The sequence below is a fragment of the Oncorhynchus gorbuscha genome, unplaced genomic scaffold (assembly GCF_021184085.1).
Source record: "Oncorhynchus gorbuscha isolate QuinsamMale2020 ecotype Even-year unplaced genomic scaffold, OgorEven_v1.0 Un_scaffold_1726, whole genome shotgun sequence".
Taxonomy (NCBI): Eukaryota; Metazoa; Chordata; class Actinopteri; order Salmoniformes; family Salmonidae; genus Oncorhynchus; species Oncorhynchus gorbuscha.
The window spans coordinates 29,266-52,189 of NW_025746420.1; the positions used below are offsets into that span (position 1 = coordinate 29,266).

The following is a 22,924-nucleotide window of genomic DNA, read 5'->3' on the forward strand; positions in this document are numbered from 1 at the left end:
ATATTATATTATCATGCTTAAGGGTTATTATTTATATTATCATGCTTAAGGGTTATTATTTATATTATATTATCATGCTTAAGGGTTATTATTTATATTATATTATCATGCTTAAGGGTTATTATTTATATTATATTATCATGCTTAAGGGTTATTATTTATATTATCATGCTTAAGGGTTATTATTTATATTATATTATCATGCTTAAGGGTTATTATTTATATTATATTATCATGCTTAAGGGTTATTATTTATATTATATTATCATGCTTAAGGGTTATTATTTATATTATCATGCTTAAGGGTTATTATTTATATTATATTATCATGCTTAAGGGTTATTATTTATATTATATTATCATGCTGAAGGGTTATTATTTATATTATATTATCATGCTTAAGGGTTATTATTTATATTATATTATCATGCTTAAGGGTTATTATTTATATTATATTATCATGCTTAAGGGTTATTATTTATATTATCATGCTTAAGGGTTATTATTTATATTATCATGCTTAAGGGTTATTATTTATATTATATTATCATGCTTAAGGGTTATTATTTATATTATCATGCTTAAGGGTTATTATTTATATTATCATGCTTAAGGGTTATTATTTATATTATATTATCATGCTTAAGGGTTATTATTTATATTATCATGCTTAAGGGTTATTATTTATATTATCATGCTTAAGGGTTATTATTTATATTATATTATCATGCTTAAGGGTTATTATTTATATTATATTATCATGCTTAAGGGTTATTATTTATATTATATTATCATGCTTAAGGGTTATTATTTATATTATATTATCATGCTTAAGGGTTATTATTTATATTATCATGCTTAAGGGTTATTATTTATATTACCATGCTTAAGGGTTATTATTTATATTATCATGCTTAAGGGTTATTATTTATATTATCATGCTTAAGGGTTATTATTTATATTATCATGCTTAAGGGTTATTATTTATATTACCATGCTTAAGGGTTATTATTTATATTATATTATCATGCTTAAGGGTTATTATTTATATTATATTATCATGCTTAAGGGTTATTATTTATATTATCATGCTTAAGGGTTATTATTGATATTATCATGCTTAAGGGTTATTATTTATATTATCATGCTTAAGGGTTATTATTTATATTATATTATCATGCTTAAGGGTTATTATTTATATTATATTATCATGCTTAAGGGTTATTATTTATATTATCATGCTTAAGGGTTATTATTTATATTATATTATCATGCTTAAGGGTTATTATTTATATTATATTATCATGCTTAAGGGTTATTATTTATATTACCATGCTTAAGGGTTATTATTTATATTATATTACCATGCTGAAGGGTTATTATTTATATTATATTATCATGCTTAAGGGTTATTATTTATATTACCATGCTTAAGGGTTATTATTTATATTATATTATCATGCTTAAGGGTTATTATTTATATTATCATGCTTACGGGTTATTATTTATATTACCATGCTTAAGGGTTATTATTTATATTATATTATCATGCTTAAGGGTTATTATTTATATTATATTATCATGCTTAAGGGTTATTATTTATATTACCATGCTTAAGGGTTATTATTTATATTACCATGCTTAAGGGTTATTATTTATATTACCATGCTTAAGGGTTATTATTTATATTATCATGCTTAAGGGTTATTATTTATATTATATTATCATGCTTAAGGGTTATTATTTATATTATCATGCTTAAGGGTTATTATTTATATTATATTATCATGCTTAAGGGTTATTATTTATATTATATTATCATGCTTAAGGGTTATTATTTATATTACCATGCTTAAGGGTTATTATTTATATTATCATGCTTAAGGGTTATTATTTATATTATATTATCATGCTTAAGGGTTATTATTTATATTATATTATCATGCTTAAGGGTTATTATTTATATTATATTATCATGCTTAAGGGTTATTATTTATATTACCATGCTTAAGGGTTATTATTTATATTATCATGCTTAGGGACATTATTTTGGCCATTATTTAGGTTTCCATGGCTATGATGATGACAAGGCCCAGATCCACAGGGGTCGAGTGGTCACAGAATGGTTTGATGAGCATGAAGACAAAGTAAACCATATGCCATGGCCGACTCTGTCACCAGGGTGTGTGTGTGTGTGTGTGTGTGTGTGTGTCACCAGATCTCAACCCAATTGAACATTTATAGATTCTGAAGCGGCGCCTGAAACCACAGTCAACAAAACACCAAATGATGAATTGTCTGGTGGAATAATGGTGTCACATCCCTCCAATAGGGTTCCAGACACGTGTAGAATCGATGTCACGGTGCATTGATGCTGTTCTGGCTGGTGGAGACCCAACGCCCCTAGTAAAACACTTCATGTTTCCTTTACTTTGGCAGTTACCTGTATATTGCAGTGCTTCAATATCCAGAGGTATTTTCTAACAAAGCAGTCATACTTTTAGTTTCAATATGAAAGTAACATGAACATCTGCTCCTCGGTTGTAACAGGAAGTCTTACCAGAAAGCCATTGTTGCTACCAGAATGATCACGCTGACTTGGACAAACTTGTGTTTTAAGCAGCGGTGGAACTTTGCCTACAAGAGAATCAATATGAATATGAATGGATTTAGTTTAGTTTGATTCAGACTTGCTGTACTCCTGTTCTTATACAAGTATACAGTGTTTCTGCAGTTCTCCCTCACCTTGACAGATTTGAGAGGTGTTGGCTTCTGTGGTGGTGGAACACTGCTGTGTCTGTTTATTTTCCTGTGTGACACAACACATATATTATCAACACAACACATATATTATCAACACAATACATATATTATCAACACAACACATATATTATCAACACAGCACGTTAAATAATATTAAACACAACATGTTAAATAATGACAGTTGAAACACAGCACGTTAAATAATGACAGTTGAAACACGAAACACGTTAAATAATGACAGTTGAAACACGAAACACGTTAAATAATGACAGTTGAAACACGTTAAATAATGACAGTTGAAACACGAAACACGTTAAATAATGACAGTTGAAACACGTTAAATAATGACAGTTGAAACACGTTAAATAATGACAGTTGAAACACGTTAAATAATGACAGTTGAAACACGTTAAATAATGACAGTTGAAACACGTTAAATAATGACAGTTGAAACACGTTAAATAATGACAGTTGAAACACGTTAAATAATGACAGTTGAAACACGTTAAATAATGACAGTTGAAACACGTTAAATAATGACAGTTGAAACACGTTAAATAATGACAGTTGAAACACAACACGTTAAATAATGACAGTTGAAACACGTTAAATAATGACAGTTGAAACACGTTAAATAATGACAGTTGAAACACGTTAAATAATGACAGTTGAAACACGTTAAATAATGACAGTTGAAACACGTTAAATAATGACAGTTGAAACACAACACGTTAAATAATGACAGTTGAAACACAACACGTTAAATAATGACAGTTGAAACACAACACGTTAAATAATGACAGTTGACAACACGTTAAATAATGACAGTTGAAACACGTTAAATAATGACAGTTGAAACACGTTAAATAATGACAGTTGAAACACGTTAAATAATGACAGTTGAAACACGTTAAATAATGACAGTTGAAACACGTTAAATAATGACAGTTGAAACACGTTAAATAATGACAGTTGAAACACGTTAAATAATGACAGTTGAAACACGTTAAATAATGACAGTTGAAACACGTTAAATAATGACAGTTGAAACACGTTAAATAATGACAGTTGAAACACGTTAAATAAAGACAGTTGAAACACGTTAAATAATGACAGTTGAAACACGTTAAATAATGACAGTTGAAACACGTTAAATAATGACAGTTGAAACACGTTAAATAATGACAGTTGAAACACGTTAAATAATGACAGTTGAAACACAACACGTTAAATAATGACAGTTGAAACACAGCACGTTAAATAATGACAGTTGAAACACGTTAAATAATGACAGTTGAAACACGTTAAATAATGACAGTTGAAACACGTTAAATAATGACAGTTGAAACACGTTAAATAATGATGGTCCTTCTGTAGCTCAGTTGGTAGAGCATGGCGCTTTAAAGGGTAATGACCACCCATACGTAGAATGTATGCACACATGACTGTAAGTCGCTTTGGATAAAAGCGTCTGCTAAATGGCATATATTAATGACAGTTGAAACACGTTAAATAATGACAGTTGAAACACGTTAAATAATGACAGTTGAAACACGTTAAATAATGACAGTTGAAACACGTTAAATAATGACAGTTGAAACACGTTAAATAATGACAGTTGAAACACGTTAAATAATGACAGTTGAAACACGTTAAATAATGACAGTTGAAACACGTTAAATAATGACAGTTGAAACACGTTAAATAATGACAGTTGAAACACGTTAAATAAAGACAGTTGAAACACGTTAAATAATGACAGTTGAAACACGTTAAATAATGACAGTTGAAACACGTTAAATAATGACAGTTGAAACACGTTAAATAATGACAGTTGAAACACGTTAAATAATGACAGTTGAAACACAACACGTTAAATAATGACAGTTGAAACACAGCACGTTAAATAATGACAGTTGAAACACGTTAAATAATGACAGTTGAAACACGTTAAATAATGACAGTTGAAACACGTTAAATAATGACAGTTGAAACACGTTAAATAATGATGGTCCTTCTGTAGCTCAGTTGGTAGAGCATGGCGCTTTAAGTTAAATTGATGACCACAGTTGCACACATGACTGTAAGTCGCTTTGGATAAAAGCGTCGTTAAAATATTAATGACAGTTGAAACACGTTAAATAATGACAGTTGAAACACGTTAAATAATGACAGTTGAAACACGTTAAATAATGACAGTTGAAACACGTTAAATAATGACAGTTGAAACACGTTAAATAATGACAGTTGAAACACGTTAAATAATGACAGTTGAAACATGTTAAATAATGACAGTTGAAACACAACACGTTAAATAATGACAGTTGAAACACGTCTAATAATGACAGTTGAAACACAACACGTTAAATAATGACAGTTGAAGCACGTTAAATAATGACAGTTGAAACACGTTAAATAATGACAGTTGAAACACGTTAAATAATGACAGTTGAAACACGTTAAATAATGACAGTTGAAACACGTTAAATAATGACAGTTGAAACACGTTAAATAATGACAGTTGAAACACGTTAAATAATGACAGTTGAAACACAGCACGTTAAATAATAACAGTTGAAACACGTTAAATAATGACAGTTGAAACACGTTAAATAATGACAGTTGAAACACGTTAAATAATGACAGTTGAAACACGTTAAATAATGACAGTTGAAACACAACACGTTAAATAATGACAGTTGAAACACAACACGTTAAATAATGACAGTTGAAACACAACACGTTAAATAATGACAGTTGAAACACAACACGTTAAATAATGACAGTTGAAACACGTTAAATAATGACAGTTGAAACACGTTAAATAATGACAGTTGAAACACGTTAAATAATGACAGTTGAAACACGTTAAATAATGACAGTTGAAACACGTTAAATAATGACAGTTGAAACACAACACGTTAAATAATGACAATTGAAACACGTTAAATAATGACAGTTGAAACACAACACGTTAAATAATGACAGTTGAAACACAACACGTTAAATAATGACAGTTGAAACACAACACGTTAAATAATGACAGTTGAAACACGTTAAATAATGACAGTTGAAACACGTTAAATAATGACAGTTGAAACACACGTTAAATAATGACAGTTGAAACACAACACGTTAAATAATGACAGTTGAAACACGTTAAATAATGACAGTTGAAACACAACACGTTAAATAATGACAGTTGAAACACAACACGTTAAATAATGACAGTTGAAACACAACACGTTAAATAATGACAGTTGAAACACAACACGTTAAATAATGACAGTTGAAACACGTTAAATAATGACAGTTGAAACACGTTAAATAATGACAGTTGAAACACGTTAAATAATGACAGTTGAAACACGTTAAATAATGACAGTTGAAACACGTTAAATAATGACAGTTGAAACACGTTAAATAATGACAGTTGAAACACGTTAAATAATGACAGTTGAAACACGTTAAATAATGACAGTTGAAACACAACACGTTAAATAATGACAGTTGAAACACAACACGTTAAATAATGACAATTGAAACACGTTAAATAATGACAGTTGAAACACAACACGTTAAATAATGACAGTTGAAACACGTTAAATAATGACAGTTGAAACACGTTAAATAATGACAGTTGAAACACGTTAAATAATGACAGTTGAAACACGTTAAATAATGACAGTTGAAAACAACACGTTAAATAATGACAGTTGAAACACAACACGTTAAATAATGACAGTTGAAACACGTTAAATAATGACAGTTGAAACACAACACGTTAAATAATGACAGTTGAAACACAACACGTTAAATAATGACAGTTGAAACACAACACGTTAAATAATGACAGTTGAAACACAACACGTTAAATAATGACAGTTGAAACACGTTAAATAATGACAGTTGAAACACGTTAAATAATGACAGTTGAAACACGTTAAATAATGACAGTTGAAACACGTTAAATAATGACAGTTGAAACACGTTAAATAATGACAGTTGAAACACACGTTAAATAATGACAGTTGAAACACGTTAAATAATGACAGTTGAAACACGTTAAATAATGACAGTTGAAACACGTTAAATAATGACAGTTGAAACACGTTAAATAATGACAGTTGAAACACGTTAAATAATGACAGTTGAAACACGTTAAATAATGACAGTTGAAACACGTTAAATAATGACAGTTGAAACACGTTAAATAATGACAGTTGAAACACGTTAAATAATGACAGTTGAAACACGTTAAATAATGACAGTTGAAACACAACACGTTAAATAATGACAGTTGAAACACGTTAAATAATGACAGTTGCAACACGTTAAATAATGACAGTTGCAACACGTTAAATAATGACAGTTGAAACACGTTAAATAATGACAGTTGAAACACGTTAAATAATGACAGTTGAAACACAACACGTTAAATAATGACAGTTGAAACACGTTAAATAATGACAGTTGAAACACGTTAAATAATGACAGTTGAAACACGTTAAATAATGACAGTTGAAACACAACACGTTAAATAATGACAGTTGAAACACAACACGTTAAATAATGACAGTTGAAACACGTTAAATAATGACAGTTGAAACACGTTAAATAATGACAGTTGAAACACGTTAAATAATGACAGTTGAAACACAACACGTTAAATAATGACAGTTGAAACACAACACGTTAAATAATGACAGTTGAAACACAACACGTTAAATAATGACAGTTGAAACACAACACGTTAAATAATGACAGTTGAAACACGTTAAATAATGACAGTTGAAACACGTTAAATAATGACAGTTGAAACACAACACGTTAAATAATGACAGTTGAAACACGTTAAATAATGACAGTTGAAACACGTTAAATAATGACAGTTGAAACACGTTAAATAATGACAGTTGAAACACGTTAAATAATGACAGTTGAAACACGTTAAATAATGACAGTTGAAACACGTTAAATAATGACAGTTGAAACACGTTAAATAATGACAGTTGAAACACGTTAAATAATGACAGTTGAAACACGTTAAATAATGACAGTTGAAACACGTTAAATAAAGACAGTTGAAACACGTTAAATAAAGACAGTTGAAACACGTTAAATAATGACAGTTGAAACACGTTAAATAATGACAGTTGAAACACGTTAAATAATGACAGTTGAAACAAGTTAAATAATGACAGTTGAAACACAACACGTTAAATAATGACAGTTGAAACACGTTAAATAATGACAGTTGAAACACGTTAAATAATGACAGTTGAAACACGTTAAATAATGACAGTTGAAACACGTTAAATAATGACAGTTGAAACACGTTAAATAATGACAGTTGAAACACGTTAAATAATGACAGTTGAAACACGTTAAATAAAGACAGTTGAAACACGTTAAATAATGACAGTTGAAACACGTTAAATAATGACAGTTGAAACACGTTAAATAATGACAGTTGAAACAAGTTAAATAATGACAGTTGAAACACGTTAAATAATGACAGTTGAAACACAACACGTTAAATAATGACAGTTGAAACACAGCACGTTAAATAATGACAGTTGAAACACGTTAAATAATGACAGTTGAAACACGTTAAATAATGACAGTTGAAACACGTTAAATAATGACAGTTGAAACACGTTAAATAATGACAGTTGAAACACGTTAAATAATGACAGTTGAAACACAACACGTTAAATAATGACAGTTGAAACACAACACGTTAAATAATGACAGTTGAAACACGTTAAATAATGACAGTTGAAACACGTTAAATAATGACAGTTGAAACACAACACGTTAAATAATGACAGTTGAAACACAACACGTTAAATAATGACAGTTGAAACACAACACGTTAAATAATGACAGTTGAAACACGTTAAATAATGACATTTGAAACACGTTAAATAATGACAGTTGAAACACGTTAAATAATGACAGTTGAAACACGTTAAATAAAGACAGTTGAAACACGTTAAATAAAGACAGTTGAAACACGTTAAATAAAGACAGTTGAAACACGTTAAATAATGACAGTTGAAACACGTTAAATAATGACAGTTGAAACACGTTAAATAATGACAGTTTAGAATGTATTAGGAAACCAAAGAACGTTGAGCATTCCCTATCCAGTCCATTACAAGTATAAACTCAGTCCCTCCAAAAGGAGAGATTCCTAAGCTACAATAAAGTGGAGATATTTGACAGTACAGGAGGCACAATGCAGAAGCCGTAGGGCTGTTATAGTTGAGCTGAGGAAGTGTTGATGGTCCCCATGAGAGTGACCCTGGTCATAAAGACAGACACACAACACATCCAGAGGTCAACCATCCTCAGTACAGCCCCACCGTCTCATACACACCAGGCTGTATCACAACCGGCCGTGATTGGGAGTCCCATAGGGCGGCGCACAATTGGCCCAGCGTCGTCCGGGTTTGGCCAGTGTTGGCTGTCATTGTAAATAAGAATTTGTTCTTAACTGACTTGCCTAGTAATATAAAGGTTCAATAAAATTGATTTTTTTTTTAAACACAGCAGGGATCTGAAAAGTGTCCCTGAGTACCTGACTAAACCGACTGACTGAATGTACTAAAACAAATGTTTTTATGTTGGGTGAAAATCTCTCAATGTCTCCAAATTATTTTGAAAACTGAAAGAGAACTTGTAGGCAATAGGCCATTGAGAAATAGCACCCCCTGGTGTCACTGTGACATTACCCTTTAGTGCTGCTGTTAGCAGGGTTTCTGCTGTTAGCAGGGCTGCCCATGTCCTTTAGCTTGGCTGACCGTGTGTTCCACCCCTCCAGCTCCTGAATCCTGTTCTCCAGGTTGTCAGTCACCTTGCACAGCTGCTTCACAGCCCCTACATTCTCCATGAAGATCTGCTCCTATGGGGGACAAATATCATAGAAATGGTACAGTATTTTGTTCTTCAAAGTAAAACTTTATTTTTATTTTTTATTGAACCTTTATTTAACTTGGCAACTCAGTTAAGAACAAATTCATATTTACAATGACGGCCCACCAGGGAACAGTGGGTTAACTGCCTTGTTCAGGGGCACAAAGACAGATTTTTACCTTGTCAGCTCGGGGATTCGATCCAGCAACCTTTTGGTTACTGGCCCACCGCTCTAACCGCTAGGCTACCCTGCCTCTAACCGCTAGGCTACCCTGCCTCTAACCACTAGGCTACCCTGCCTCTAACCACTAGGCTACCCTGCCTCTAACCGCTAGGCTACCCTGCCTCTAACCGCTAGGCTACCCTGCCTCTAACCGCTAGGCCACCCTGCCTCTAACCGCTAGGCCACCCTGCCTCTAACCGCTAGGCCACCCTGCCTCTAACCGCTAGGCCACCCTGCCTCTAACCGCTAGGCCACCCTGCCTCTAACCGCTAGGCCACTCTGCCTCTAACCGCTAGGCCACCCTGCCTCTAACCGCTAGGCCACCCTGCCTCTAACCGCTAGGCCACCCTGCCTCTAACCGCTAGGCCACCCTGCCTCTAACCGCTAGGCCACCCTGCCTCTAACCGCTAGGCCACCCTGCCTCTAACCGCTAGGCCACCCTGCCTCTAACCGCTAGGCCACCCTGCCTCTAACCGCTTGGCTACCTGCCTCTAACCGCTAGGCCACCTGCCTCTAACCGCTAGGCCACCCTGCCTCTAACCACTAGGCCACCCTGCCTCTAACCACTAGGCCACCCTGCCTCTAACCACTAGGCCACCCTGCCTCTAACCACTAGGCTACCTGCCTCTAACCACTAGGCTACCTGCCTCTAACCACTAGGCCACCCTGCCTCTAACCACTAGGCTACCCTGCCTCTAACCACTAGGCTACCCTGCCTCTAACCACTAGGCTACCTGCCTCTAACCACTAGGCTACCTGCCTCTAACCACTAGGCCACCCTGCCTCTAACCACTAGGCCACCCTGCCTCTAACCACTAGGCTACCCTGCCTCTAACCACTAGGCTACCTGCCTCTAACCACTAGGCTACCTGCCTCTAACCACTAGGCTACCTGCCTCTAACCACTAGGCTACCTGCCTCTAACCACTAAGCCACCCTGCCTCTAACCACTAGGCCACCCTGCCTCTAACCACTAGGCCACCCTGCCTCTAACCACTAGGCCACCCTGCCTCTAACCACTAGGCTACCTGCCTCTAACCACTAGGCCACCCTGCCTCTAACCACTAGGCCACCCTGCCTCTAACCACTAGGCTACCCTGCCTCTAACCACTAGGCTACCCTGCCTCTAACCACTAGGCCACCCTGCCTCTAACCACTAGGCCACCCTGCCTCTAACCACTAGGCTACCTGCCTCTAACCACTAAGCCACCCTGCCTCTAACCACTAAGCTACCCTGCCTCTAACCACTAGGCCACCCTGCCTCTAACCACTAGGCCACCTGCCTCTATCCACTAGGCTACCCTGCCTCTAACCACTAGGCTACCCTGCCTCTAACCACTAGGCCACCCTGCCTCTAACCACTAGGCTACCTGCCTCTAACCACTAGGCTACCCTGCCTCTAACCACTAGGCCACCTGCCTCTAACCACTAGGCTACCTGCCACCCCAAAGTGGGACCATAACTCAGATCTCTTGACAATCCTCATGCTGATTATCACACTGATCATATGTTATCAGGCCTTAAATCTCATGCGGACGGACACGTACCTTGTCCACCATGAGGAAGTTGCGTATCCTCTCTCCGTCGCTACAGGTGATGTCCCCCACCACTTTGACAGCAGTGGGCAGCAGCTCCTTCACCTCCTGGGCTAGGACGCCCGTTTCATGTATGTGATCGATCCCCATCTCTGAGGCGAACTCAGGCTTGTAGTCATACTCCACAATCCTCATCTGAGATATTCTCTTCAACTGTTCTGTTGAATCCACCTACACAGTTGAAACATTGTCCCGTCAGGTAAGACATCATTCCCTGGGCCACTGTGAAGGCATCTTCTATGTTCCTTCCTGTTACTTCACACCAAAACCATTCATTTGATAGCTATTATATAAGAGCATGTGCTGCTTCCTACCTCTTGTATGTTGTGTTTTGCGCGGCGGTCGGAGGGATGCATAACCTGCCCCATGATCTTAGCGTTGCCACAGACCACCAGGGCTTCATCGGGGGTGTCTGTGTTGATGCCCACCCTCCCCTGGCACACCACCGCGTCCGGAGCCTGTCCTCGTTGCCACAACACCTCACTGTCGTTCTCAAACTGGCCCGGGTTCGACGCCTGTAGTGGAGGAACACGGAAGAGTTTAGAGTTCTGGTTACGGTTGGTTCCATTCAGAACACGGTGCATTCTAGAACTAATTGTCCAATGGAATCATGGTAGGAACTACATTTGATTTAATTTTTATATATTCTTTATTTAATCTTAATTTTAGCAAGGATTCTCATGCTTTAGTATGCTTTAGTACTTAGTGCTTGAGTCTCATGCTTTTAAATACTTTAGTACAGGGTTCCCCAACTGGTGTCCTCCGCGCCAAATTTGGCCCCCAGGGTGGTCTCATATGGCCCCTCAAGTTTTCAGAGAAAAAAAAAAAAATCTGCTCAACAGTTGATGATCCCTGCTTTAGTACTTCTGGTTCAGTACTGACCCTGACTACGATCCTCTCTGACATGAACGCTATCAGCAGGTAACTCTCTTCCCTCACTGTGGCGTACAGACCCACCACCATCAGGAAGTACCTGGTCATAACACAAGGACACATGGAACGACATGTTGAAACTGCTTTCAATGCCGATATTAGTAACACGGCAGTAACACGGCAGTGACACGGCAATGACACGGCAGTGACACGGCAATGACACGCCAGTAACACGGCAGTGACACGGCAGTGACACGGCAATGACACTGCAGTAACACGGCAGTGACACGCCAGTGACACGCCAGTAACACGGCAATGACACGGCAGTAACACGCCAGTAACACGGCAGTAACACGGCAGTAACACGGCAGTAACACGGCAGTAACACGGCAGTGACACGGCAGTGACACGGCAGTGACACGCCAGTAACACGCCAGTAACACGCCAGTAACACGCCAGTGACACGCCAGTGACACGGCAGTGACACGGCAGTGACACGGCAGTAACACGGCAGTGACACGGCAGTGACACGGCAGTGACACGGCAGTAACACGGCAGTAACACGGCAGTAACACGGCAGTAACACGGCAATGACACGGCAGTGACACGGCAGTGACACGGCAGTGACACGGCAGTAACACGGCAGTGACACGGCAGTGACACGGCAGTGACACGGCAACAACACGGCAACAACACGGCAACAACACGGCAGTAACCAACCTCTGGTCAGGGTTGGGTTTACCCTTTTCCTCATGTTGTTGGCAGTGGTCTCACTGAAGTGCAGTCTTCCCAGAGTAACTCTAGTGATCTTGTCCCCTGGTAGACTCACTCTGAGGGACGAGATGTTATTCAGAAATTTAGGCCAGAGTTTCCATCCAAATCGCCCCTTTTTTGGCTATGCACCGTATACCTCTTGAATCACAGTTGTGTCATTGTTCAGATATGAATGACAGATTACACTCCCAACGTTGAACACGGCAGTCTACAGTACAGAGTATAGTGACATGGAGGACGGGACACTCACTTGACTGGCAGGAATGGTTTCTTGCTGCGATCCGGCTGGGACTGCTCTATGGTGACTTTGTGAGTCTGTGCCTCAAGCTGCAGAGAACAAACGGTCAAAGTATAGATAACTAGCAGGGTTGATGGGAACAAACAGTCAAAGTATAGATAACTAGCAGGGTTGATGAGAACAAACGGTCAAAGTATAGATAACTAGCAGGGTTGGGGAGAACAAACGGTCAAAGTATAGATAACTAGCAGGGTTGGGGAGAACAAACGGTCAAAGTATAGATAACTAGCAGGGTTGATGAGAACAAACGGTCAAAGTATAGATAACTAGCAGGGTTGGGGAGAACAAACGGTCAAAGTATAGATAACTAGCAGGGTTGGGGAGAACAAACGGTCAAAGTATAGATAACTAGCAGGGTTGGGGAGAACAAACGGTCAAAGTATAGATAACTAGCAGGGTTGGGGAGAACAAACGGTCAAAGTATAGATAACTAGCAGGGTTGATGAGAACAAACGGTCAAAGTATAGATAACTAGCAGGGTTGGGGAGAACAAACGGTCAAAGTATAGATAACTAGCAGGGTTGGGGAGAACAAACGGTCAAAGTATAGATAACTAGCAGGGTTGGGGAGAACAAACGGTCAAAGTATAGATAACTAGCAGGGTTGATGAGAACAAACGGTCAAAGTATAGATAACAAACAGGGTTGGGGAGTACCGGGGGATATTTAGAAAGTAATCTCCCCAACCCGGCTAACTTACATACTAACAAAAAAAGGAGTGCTTTTAATGTCCTCGGCATCATCTGAAGTAGTCTGCAGAGGTCAAACGCTGATGTTCCAGGGAAGTTCGTGTTGCACATTTGGAAGGCGTTAAACTAACCTTCACGCCAAACACCTTGATGTGGAAGCTCTCTATCGGCGCAGGGCCGTTGGGTGTTTTGACGTACAGGGGGTCTCCGGCCATCCCTACGTGAACTGTGACCTGAAAGTGGTTCTTTTTCTGACACACGAAGGACTCGTCAGCTGTGGAGTAGTTGAAACCTTTATCGCTGTCCACATGGTAACCGGGGGAAGGACTGTGGAGAGACGATAGAGCGAGCTACACTGAGTGACAAAACATTAGGAACACATGCTCTTTCCATGACATAGACTGACCAGGTGAATGCATGACACAGACTGACCAGGTGAATGCATGACACAGACTGACCAGGTGAATGCATGACACAGACTGACCAGGTGAATGCATGACAGACTGACCAGGTGAATGCATGACATGGACTGACCAGGTGAATGCATGACACAGACTGACCAGGTGAATGCATGACACAGACTGACCAGGTGAATGCATGACATAGACTGACCAGGTGAATGCATGACAAATCAAATCAAATCAAATCCAATTTTATTTGTCACATACACATGGTTAGCAGATGTTAATGCGAGTGTAGCGAAATGCTTGTGCTTCTAGTTCCGACAATGCAGTGATAACCAACAAGTAATCTAACTAACAATTCCAAAACTACTGTCTTATACACAGTGTAAGGGGATAAGGAACATGTACACGTGAAAGAAAATATGATCCCTTATTGATGTCACCTGTTAAATATACTTCAAACAGTGTAGATGAAGGTGGAGGAGACGTGTTAAAGAAGGAGTTTTAAGCCTTGAGACAACAGAGACATGGATGATGTGTGTGTCAGAGGGTGGAGGGGCAAGACAAAATATTAAAGAGCCTTTGAACAGGGTAGCCCTTAGCTGTGGTATATTGGCAATGTACCACAAACCAATGAGATGCCTTTTTGCTATTTTAAACTGGTTACCAACGTAATTAGAATAGTAAAAATACATGTTGTGTCATACTCGTGGTATACGGTCTGATATACCACAGCTTTCAGCCAATCAGCATTCAGGGCTCAAAGCACCCAGTTTATAATTATGAATGACCAAGTACGATAAGAATAACATACAGTAAGAGTCAATTGTGTCCATTTAAGCCTATAATTTAACCAAATGGGGTTTATTTACAACGACTCATGACTAAAACCATTTTACTGCTGGCTAAGAAATGACTAAGATGTTACTGATGAGTTATGACATTGTCAGACATAGAAAGTGAAAAATATTTGCTCCCCCTGCGCTTAACTTGAACAAAAACCAGTCCCTTAAAATAATGTAGCGTTAGTTGAATAGCCTTTGAGTTCAGAGACTAAGACAGGCAGTTTAGAAGGCATGAGCCTTGGTGAAGAGTGAGGGAAACGTCAAGGCACAAGGACACTCACAGGATGTCATAGTTACTGTTGTAGAGCGGTGTCCACAGGCCAGGCTGGTAGCGATCCCAGGTGAGGAGCTGATTGGTCCCCATCCCAGAGCTGCTCTCTGTGGCCCCGTCACTGTCATAGGACGGGACGTCACCGCCTCCCCTCTCGGAGCCCCCTGCTAGAGGAACAGCCGCTAAATGGTTCTGTACCCCGAGGGGTTCTGTTCGTCTTCTCTTCCTACAGTCAGGCAATATAAGCCTGTGGAGGAAGAGGAGGAGGAAGAGGAGAGGATAAGAGGGAACTGTTAAAACATTCATATCCCGTTAAAGTAAAACATATTTTGACTGTCATTTTCAAACTGATATGTGCTGTACAGTAGTTTAGTAGTTTATGTACTGTACGGTGGTTTAGTAGTTTATGTACTGTACGGTGGTTTAGTAGTTTATGTACTGTACGGTGGTTTAGTAGTTTATGTACTGTACGGTAGTTTAGTAGTTTATGTACTGTACGGTAGTTTAGTGGTTTATGTGGCGTACGGTGGTTTGGTAGTTTATGTACTGTACGGTAGTTTAGTAGTTTATGTGCTGTACGGTAGTTTAGTAGTTTATGTACTGTACGGTAGTTTAGTAGTTTATGTACTGTACGGTAGTTTAGTAGTTTATGTACTGTACGGTAGTTTATGTACTGTACAGTAGTTTATGTACCCGTATGGGTAGTTTAGTAGTTTATGTACTGTACGGTAGTTTAGTAGTTTATGTACTGTACAGTAGTTTAGTAGTTTATGTACTGTACAGTAGTTTAGTAGTTTATGTACTGTACGGTGGTTTGGTAGTTTATGTACTGTACAGTAGTTTGGTAGTTTATGTACTGTACGGTGGTTTGGTAGTTTATGTGCTGTACGGTAGTTTAGTAGTTTATGTACTGTACGGTAGTTTATGTACTGTACAGTAGTTTATGTACCCGTATGGGTAGTTTAGTAGTTTATGTACTGTACGGTAGTTTAGTAGTTTATGTACTGTACAGTAGTTTAGTAGTTTATGTACTGTACAGTAGTTAAGTAGTTTATGTACTGTACAGTAGTTTAGTAGTTTATGTACTGTACGGTGGTTTGGTAGTTTATGTACTGTACGGTAGTTTAGTAGTTTATGTGCTGTACAGTAGTTTAGTAGTTTATGTACTGTACGGTAGTTTAGTAGTTTATGTACTGTACAGTAGTTTATGTACCCGTATGGGTAGTTTAGTAGTTTATGTACTGTACGGTAGTTTAGTAGTTTATGTACTGTACAGTAGTTTAGTAGTTTATGTACTGTACAGTAGTTTAGTAGTTTATGTACTGTACAGTAGTTTAGTAGTTTATGTACTGTACGGTGGTTTGGTAGTTTATGTACTGTACGGTAGTTTAGTAGTTTATGTGCTGTACAGTAGTTTAGTAGTTTATGTACTGTATGGTAGTTTAGTAGTTTATGTACTGTACAGTAGTTTATGTACCCGTATGGGTAGTTTAGTAGTTTATGTACTGTACGGTAGTTTAGTAGTTTATGTACTGTACGGTGGTTTAGTAGTTTATGTACCCATATGTACCGCACAGTAGTTTGGTAGTTCATGTACCCGTATGTGCTGTGCGGTAGTTTAGTAGTTTATGTACTGTACGGTGGTTTGGTAGTTTATGTACTGTATGGTAGTTTAGTAGTTTATGTGCTGTACAGTAGTTTAGTAGTTTATGTACTGTACGGTAGTTTAGTAGTTTATGTACTGTACAGTAGTTTATGTACCCGTATGGGTAGTTTAGTAGTTTATGTACTGTACGGTAGTTTAGTAGTTTATGTACTGTACGGTGGTTTAGTAGTTTATGTACCCATATGTACCGCACAGTAGTTTGGTAGTTTATGTACCCGTATGTGCTGTGCGGTAGTTTAGTAGTTTATGTACTGTACGGTGGTTTAGTAGTTTATGTGCTGTATGGTAGTTTAGTAGTTTATGTACTGTACGGTGGTTTAGTAGTTTATGTGCTGTACGGTAGTTTAGTAGTTTATGTACTGTACGGTAGTTTAGTAGTTTATGTGCTGTACGGTAGTTTAGTAGTTTATGTACTGTACGGTAGTTTAGTAGTTTATGTACTGTACGGTAGTTTAGTAGTTTATGTACTGTATGGTAGTTTAGTAGTTTATGTGCTGTACGGTAGTTTAGTAGTTTATGTACTGTACGGTGGTTTAGTAGTTTATGTGCTGTACGGTAGTTTAGTAGTTTATGTACTGTACGGTGGTTTAGTAGTTTATGTGCTGTACGGTAGTTTAGTAGTTTATGTGCTGTACGGTAGTTTAGTAGTTTATGTGCTGTACGGTAGTTTAGTAGTTTATGTGCTGTACGGTAGTTTAGTAGTTTATGTGCTGTACGGTAGTTTAGTAGTTTATGTACTGTACGGTAGTTTAGTAGTTTATGTACTGTACGGTAGTTTAGTAGTTTATGTACTGTACAGTAGTTTAGTAGTTTATGTACTGTACAGTAGTTTAGTAGTTTATGTACTGTACGGTAGTTTAGTAGTTTATGTACTGTACGGTAGTTTAGTAGTTTATGTACTGTACGGTAGTTTAGTAGTTTATGTACTGTACGGTAGTTTAGTAGTTTATGTACTGTACGGTAGTTTAGTAGTTTATGTACTGTACGGTAGTTTAGTAGTTTATGTGCTGTACGGTAGTTTAGTAGTAGTTCTCACCCTGTGTATTGCCCAGCAGTGGGGGGCAGGTATGAATATCCTGGTTCTGAAGGGCATCCAGGCACAGGTAGTAGGCAGGATGAGGGCAGCCCGAGGCCTGGGGCTAGGTATGGGGCTTGACCTGGAGGTAGTTCTGGGACCGGGGGTGCGTTGGCCCTGGGGTAGCTGTCTGCCAGGCCCTGGCGTGGAGGAGGCTGATGCTGCTGGGGAGCCTTGTGGTGGACTGGCGGTGTGGGGGCAGTGTTAGCCTGTATATAGCTCTCCCCTGGGCTCAGGTAGTGGGGTGGTGGAGGGGGGTTGTGGGGCAGTGAGCCTGGAGATGTGCCTGCCTTGGTGTAAGAGTTAGGCAGCCCCTGGTGGTATGGCAGTCCTGGGTGTGGTGGGGGTTGTGGTGCCAGCTCTTTATATCGGCACGATGAGGCTGGAGGACGTGTCACTGTCTGGAACACTTCCTGGTAGCCGTAGCTCACGTCTAGGTTAGGAACGGGGCAAAGGCAGTCATATCATTCATTAAAATAGGAACATTTTATTATTATGATATGGTTGTACTGTTTGTAACACTTGGCATTAACAGAGATTCCTATCAACTGTTGTTGATAAAGTATTGCCAATAAAGGAAGAGGTTTCATTATCACAGTGGCTCACCTGGTATTTGCGGAGGTGAACACGGTTCTGAACCAGAATCTGGTGGTGACTCTGGTAACATGCTAGGAAGACAAAGACAGTCAGACATGGCCCTCCAAAGACAGTCAGACACGGCCCTCCAAAGAGACAGTCAGACACGGCCCTCCAAAGACACAGTCAGACACGGCCCTCCAAAGACACAGTCAGACACGGCCCTCCAAAGACACAGTCAGACACGGCCCTCCAAAGACAGTCAGACACGGCCCTCCAAAGACAGACACAGTCAGACACGGCCCTCCAAAGACAGTCAGACACGGCCCTCCAAAGACAGTCAGACACGGCCCTCCAAAGACAGTCAGACACGGCCCTCCAAAGACACAGTCAGACACGGCCCTCCAAAGACACAGTCAGACACGGCCCTCCAAAGACACAGTCAGACACGGCCCTCCAAAGACAGTCAGACACGGCCCTCCAAAGACAGTCAGACACGGCCCTCCAAAGACACAGTCAGACATGGCCCTCCAAAGACACAGTCAGACACGGCCCTCCAAAGACACAGTCAGACACGGCCCTCCAAAGACACAGTCACAGTCAGACACGGCCCTCCAAAGACAGTCAGACACGGCCCTCCAAAGACACAGTCACAGTCAGACACGGCCCTCCAAAGACAGTCAGACACGGCCCTCCAAAGACAGTCAGACACGGCCCTCCAAAGACACAGTCAGACACGGCCCTCCAAAGACACAGTCAGACACGGCCCTCCAAAGACACAGTCACAGTCAGACACGGCCCTCCAAAGACAGTCAGACACGGCCCTCCAAAGACAGTCAGACACGGCCCTCCAAAGACAGTCAGACACGGCCCTCCAAAGACACAGTCAGACACGGCCCTCCAAAGACACAGTCACAGTCAGACATGGCCCTCCAAAGACACAGTCACAGTCAGACACGGCCCTCCAAAGAAACAGTCAGACATGGCCCTCCAAAGACACAGTCAGACACGGCCCTCCAAAGACACAGTCAGACACGGCCCTCCAAAGACACAGTCACAGTCAGACACGGCCCTCCAAAGACACAGTCAGACACGGCCCTCCAAAGACAGTCAGACACGACCCTCCAAAGACACAGTCACAGTCAGACACGGCCCTCCAAAGACACAGTCAGACACGGCCCTCCAAAGACACAGTCAGACACGGCCCTCCAAAGACACAGTCAGACACGGCCCTCCAAAGTCACAGTCAGACACGGCCCTCCAAAGACACAGTCAGACACGGCCCTCCAAAGACAGTCAGACACGACCCTCCAAAGACACAGTCACAGTCAGACACGGCCCTCCAAAGACACAGTCAGACACGGCCCTCCAAAGACACAGTCAGACACGGCCCTCCAAAGACACAGTCAGACACGGCCCTCCAAAGACACAGTCAGACACGGCCCTCCAAAGACACAGTCAGACACGGCCCTCCAAAGACACAGTCAGACACGGCCCTCCAAAGACACAGTCAGACACGGCCCTCCAAAGACACAGTCAGACACGGCCCTCCAAAGACAGTCAGACACGGCCCTCCAAAGACAGTCAGACACGGCCCTCCAATGACACAGTCAGACACGGCCCTCCAAAGACACAGTCAGACACGGCCCTCCAAAGACACAGTCAGACACGGCCCTCCAAAGACACAGTCAGACACGGCCCTCCAAAGACACAGTCAGACACGGCCCTCCAAAGACACAGTCAGACACGGCCCTCCAAAGACACAGTCAGACACGGCCCTCCAAAGACACAGTCAGACACGGCCCTCCAAAGACACAGTCAGACACGGCCCTCCAAAGACAGTCAGACACGGCCCTCCAATGACACAGTCAGACACGGCCCTCCAAAGACACAGTCACAGTCAGACACGGCCCTCCAAAGACACAGTCAGACACGACCCTCCAAAGACACAGTCAGACACGGCCCTCCAAAGACACAGTCAGACACGACCCTCCAAAGACACAGTCAGACACGGCCCTCCAAAGACACAGTCAGACACGACCCTCCAAAGACACAGTCAGACACGGCCCTCCAAAGACAGTCAGACACGGCCCTCCAAAGACACAGTCACAGTCAGACACGGCCCTCCAAAGACACAGTCAGACACGGCCCTCCAAAGTCACAGTCAGACACGGCCCTCCAAAGTCACAGTCAGACACGGCCCTCCAAAGTCACAGTCAGACACGGCCCTCCAAAGTCACAGTCAGACACGGCCCTCCAAAGACACAGTCAGACACGGCCCTCCAAAGACACAGTCAGACACGGCCCTCCAAAGACAGTCAGACACGGCCCTCCAAAGACAGTCAGACACGGCCCTCCAAAGACAGTCACAGTCAGACACGGCCTTCCAAAGACACAGTCACAGTCAGACACCGGCCCTCCAAAGACACAGTCACAGTCAGACACGGCCCTCCAAAGACCCAGTCAGACACGGCCCTCCAAAGACACAGTCAGACACGGCCCTCCAAAGACACAGTCAGACACGGCCCTCCAAAGACACAGTCAGACACGGCCCTCCAAAGTCACAGTCAGACACGGCCCTCCAAAGTCACAGTCAGACACGGCCCTCCAAAGTCACAGTCAGACACGACCCTCCAAAGACACAGTCAGACACGGCCCTCCAAAGACACAGTCAGACACGACCCTCCAAAGACACAGTCAGACACGGCCCTCCAAAGACAGTCAGACACGGCCCTCCAAAGACACAGTCACAGTCAGACACGGCCCTCCAAAGTCACAGTCAGACACGACCCTCCAAAGACACAGTCAGACACGGCCCTCCAAAGACACAGTCAGACACGGCCCTCCAAAGACACAGTCAGACACGGCCCTCCAAAGACACAGTCAGACACGGCCCTCCAAAGACAAGGTTTCTAGAACTAGCCTTTCTCTCTGCTTCCCTAACGTGTCATTGTCTTGACTAGCCAACAACAAAGCCTACAGCTGTAGCTGTTGGTGCCATGGTGGAGAACTGCCCACCTGCAGCAGGTACAGTGTAGGGCAGGAACAAAAGCCTGCAGAACCAGTAGGTCTCCTGGAGGAGGGTTGGCTACCCCAGCTCTAGGATTATGCCGTTGTGTTGTAAACACTTATGTGTGCCGTCCATTCCATTTAACACAGCTGCTGTGTTTATGGGTGGTAGATGGACTAAGAATATGGATGCTTACCAGGTATTAAATGGTACTGGAAACAGATTTACCCTCGGGTACAATAAAGTAAACATGGATGCTTACAATGTTGGGTCCATGTCGTTGCTGAGGTACTGTTCCAGTATGCTGGTGTCCACCACAGCACTCTCCAGGACCCCACTCATATCCTGGCATCCTGGAAACACACACACTTTTCATTACAATTCACAAGTGTCTCATTCTGGTTCACAGTCGCTCTTTAAATCTTGCTCCCTCTCTCTCGCTCTAAATCTTGCTCCCTCTCTCTCGTTCTCTTAATCTTGCTCCCTCTCCCTCTCTAAATCTTGCTCCCTCTCCCTCTCTAAATCTTGCTCCCTCTCCCTCTCTAAATCTTGCTCCCTCTCTCTCTCTAAATCTTGCTCCCTTTCTCTCTCTAAATCTCGCTCCCTTTCTCTCTCTAAATCTTGCTCCCTCTCTCTCTCTAAATCTTGCTCACTCTCTAAATCTTGCTCCCTCTCTCTCTCTAAATCTCGCTCCCTCTCTCTCTCTAAATCTCGCTCCCTCTCTCTCTCTAAATCTCGCTCCTCTCTCTCTCTAAATCTCGCTCCCTCTCTCTCTCTAAATCTCGCTCCCTCTCTCTAAATCTCGCTCCCTCTCTCTAAATCTCGCTCCCTCTCTCTAAATCTCGCTCCCTCTCTCTCTCTCTCTAAATCTTGCTCCCTCTCTCTCTCTAAATCTTGCTCCCTCTCTCTAAATCTTGCTCCCTCTCTCTCTCTAAATCTTGCT

General features: G+C 40.9%; 1 pseudogene; it reads right to left on the bottom strand.

The window, feature by feature from the left end:
- Positions 1-22,924, bottom strand: part of LOC124023929 — a 42,665-nt pseudogene that overhangs the window by 14,134 nt on the left and 5,607 nt on the right.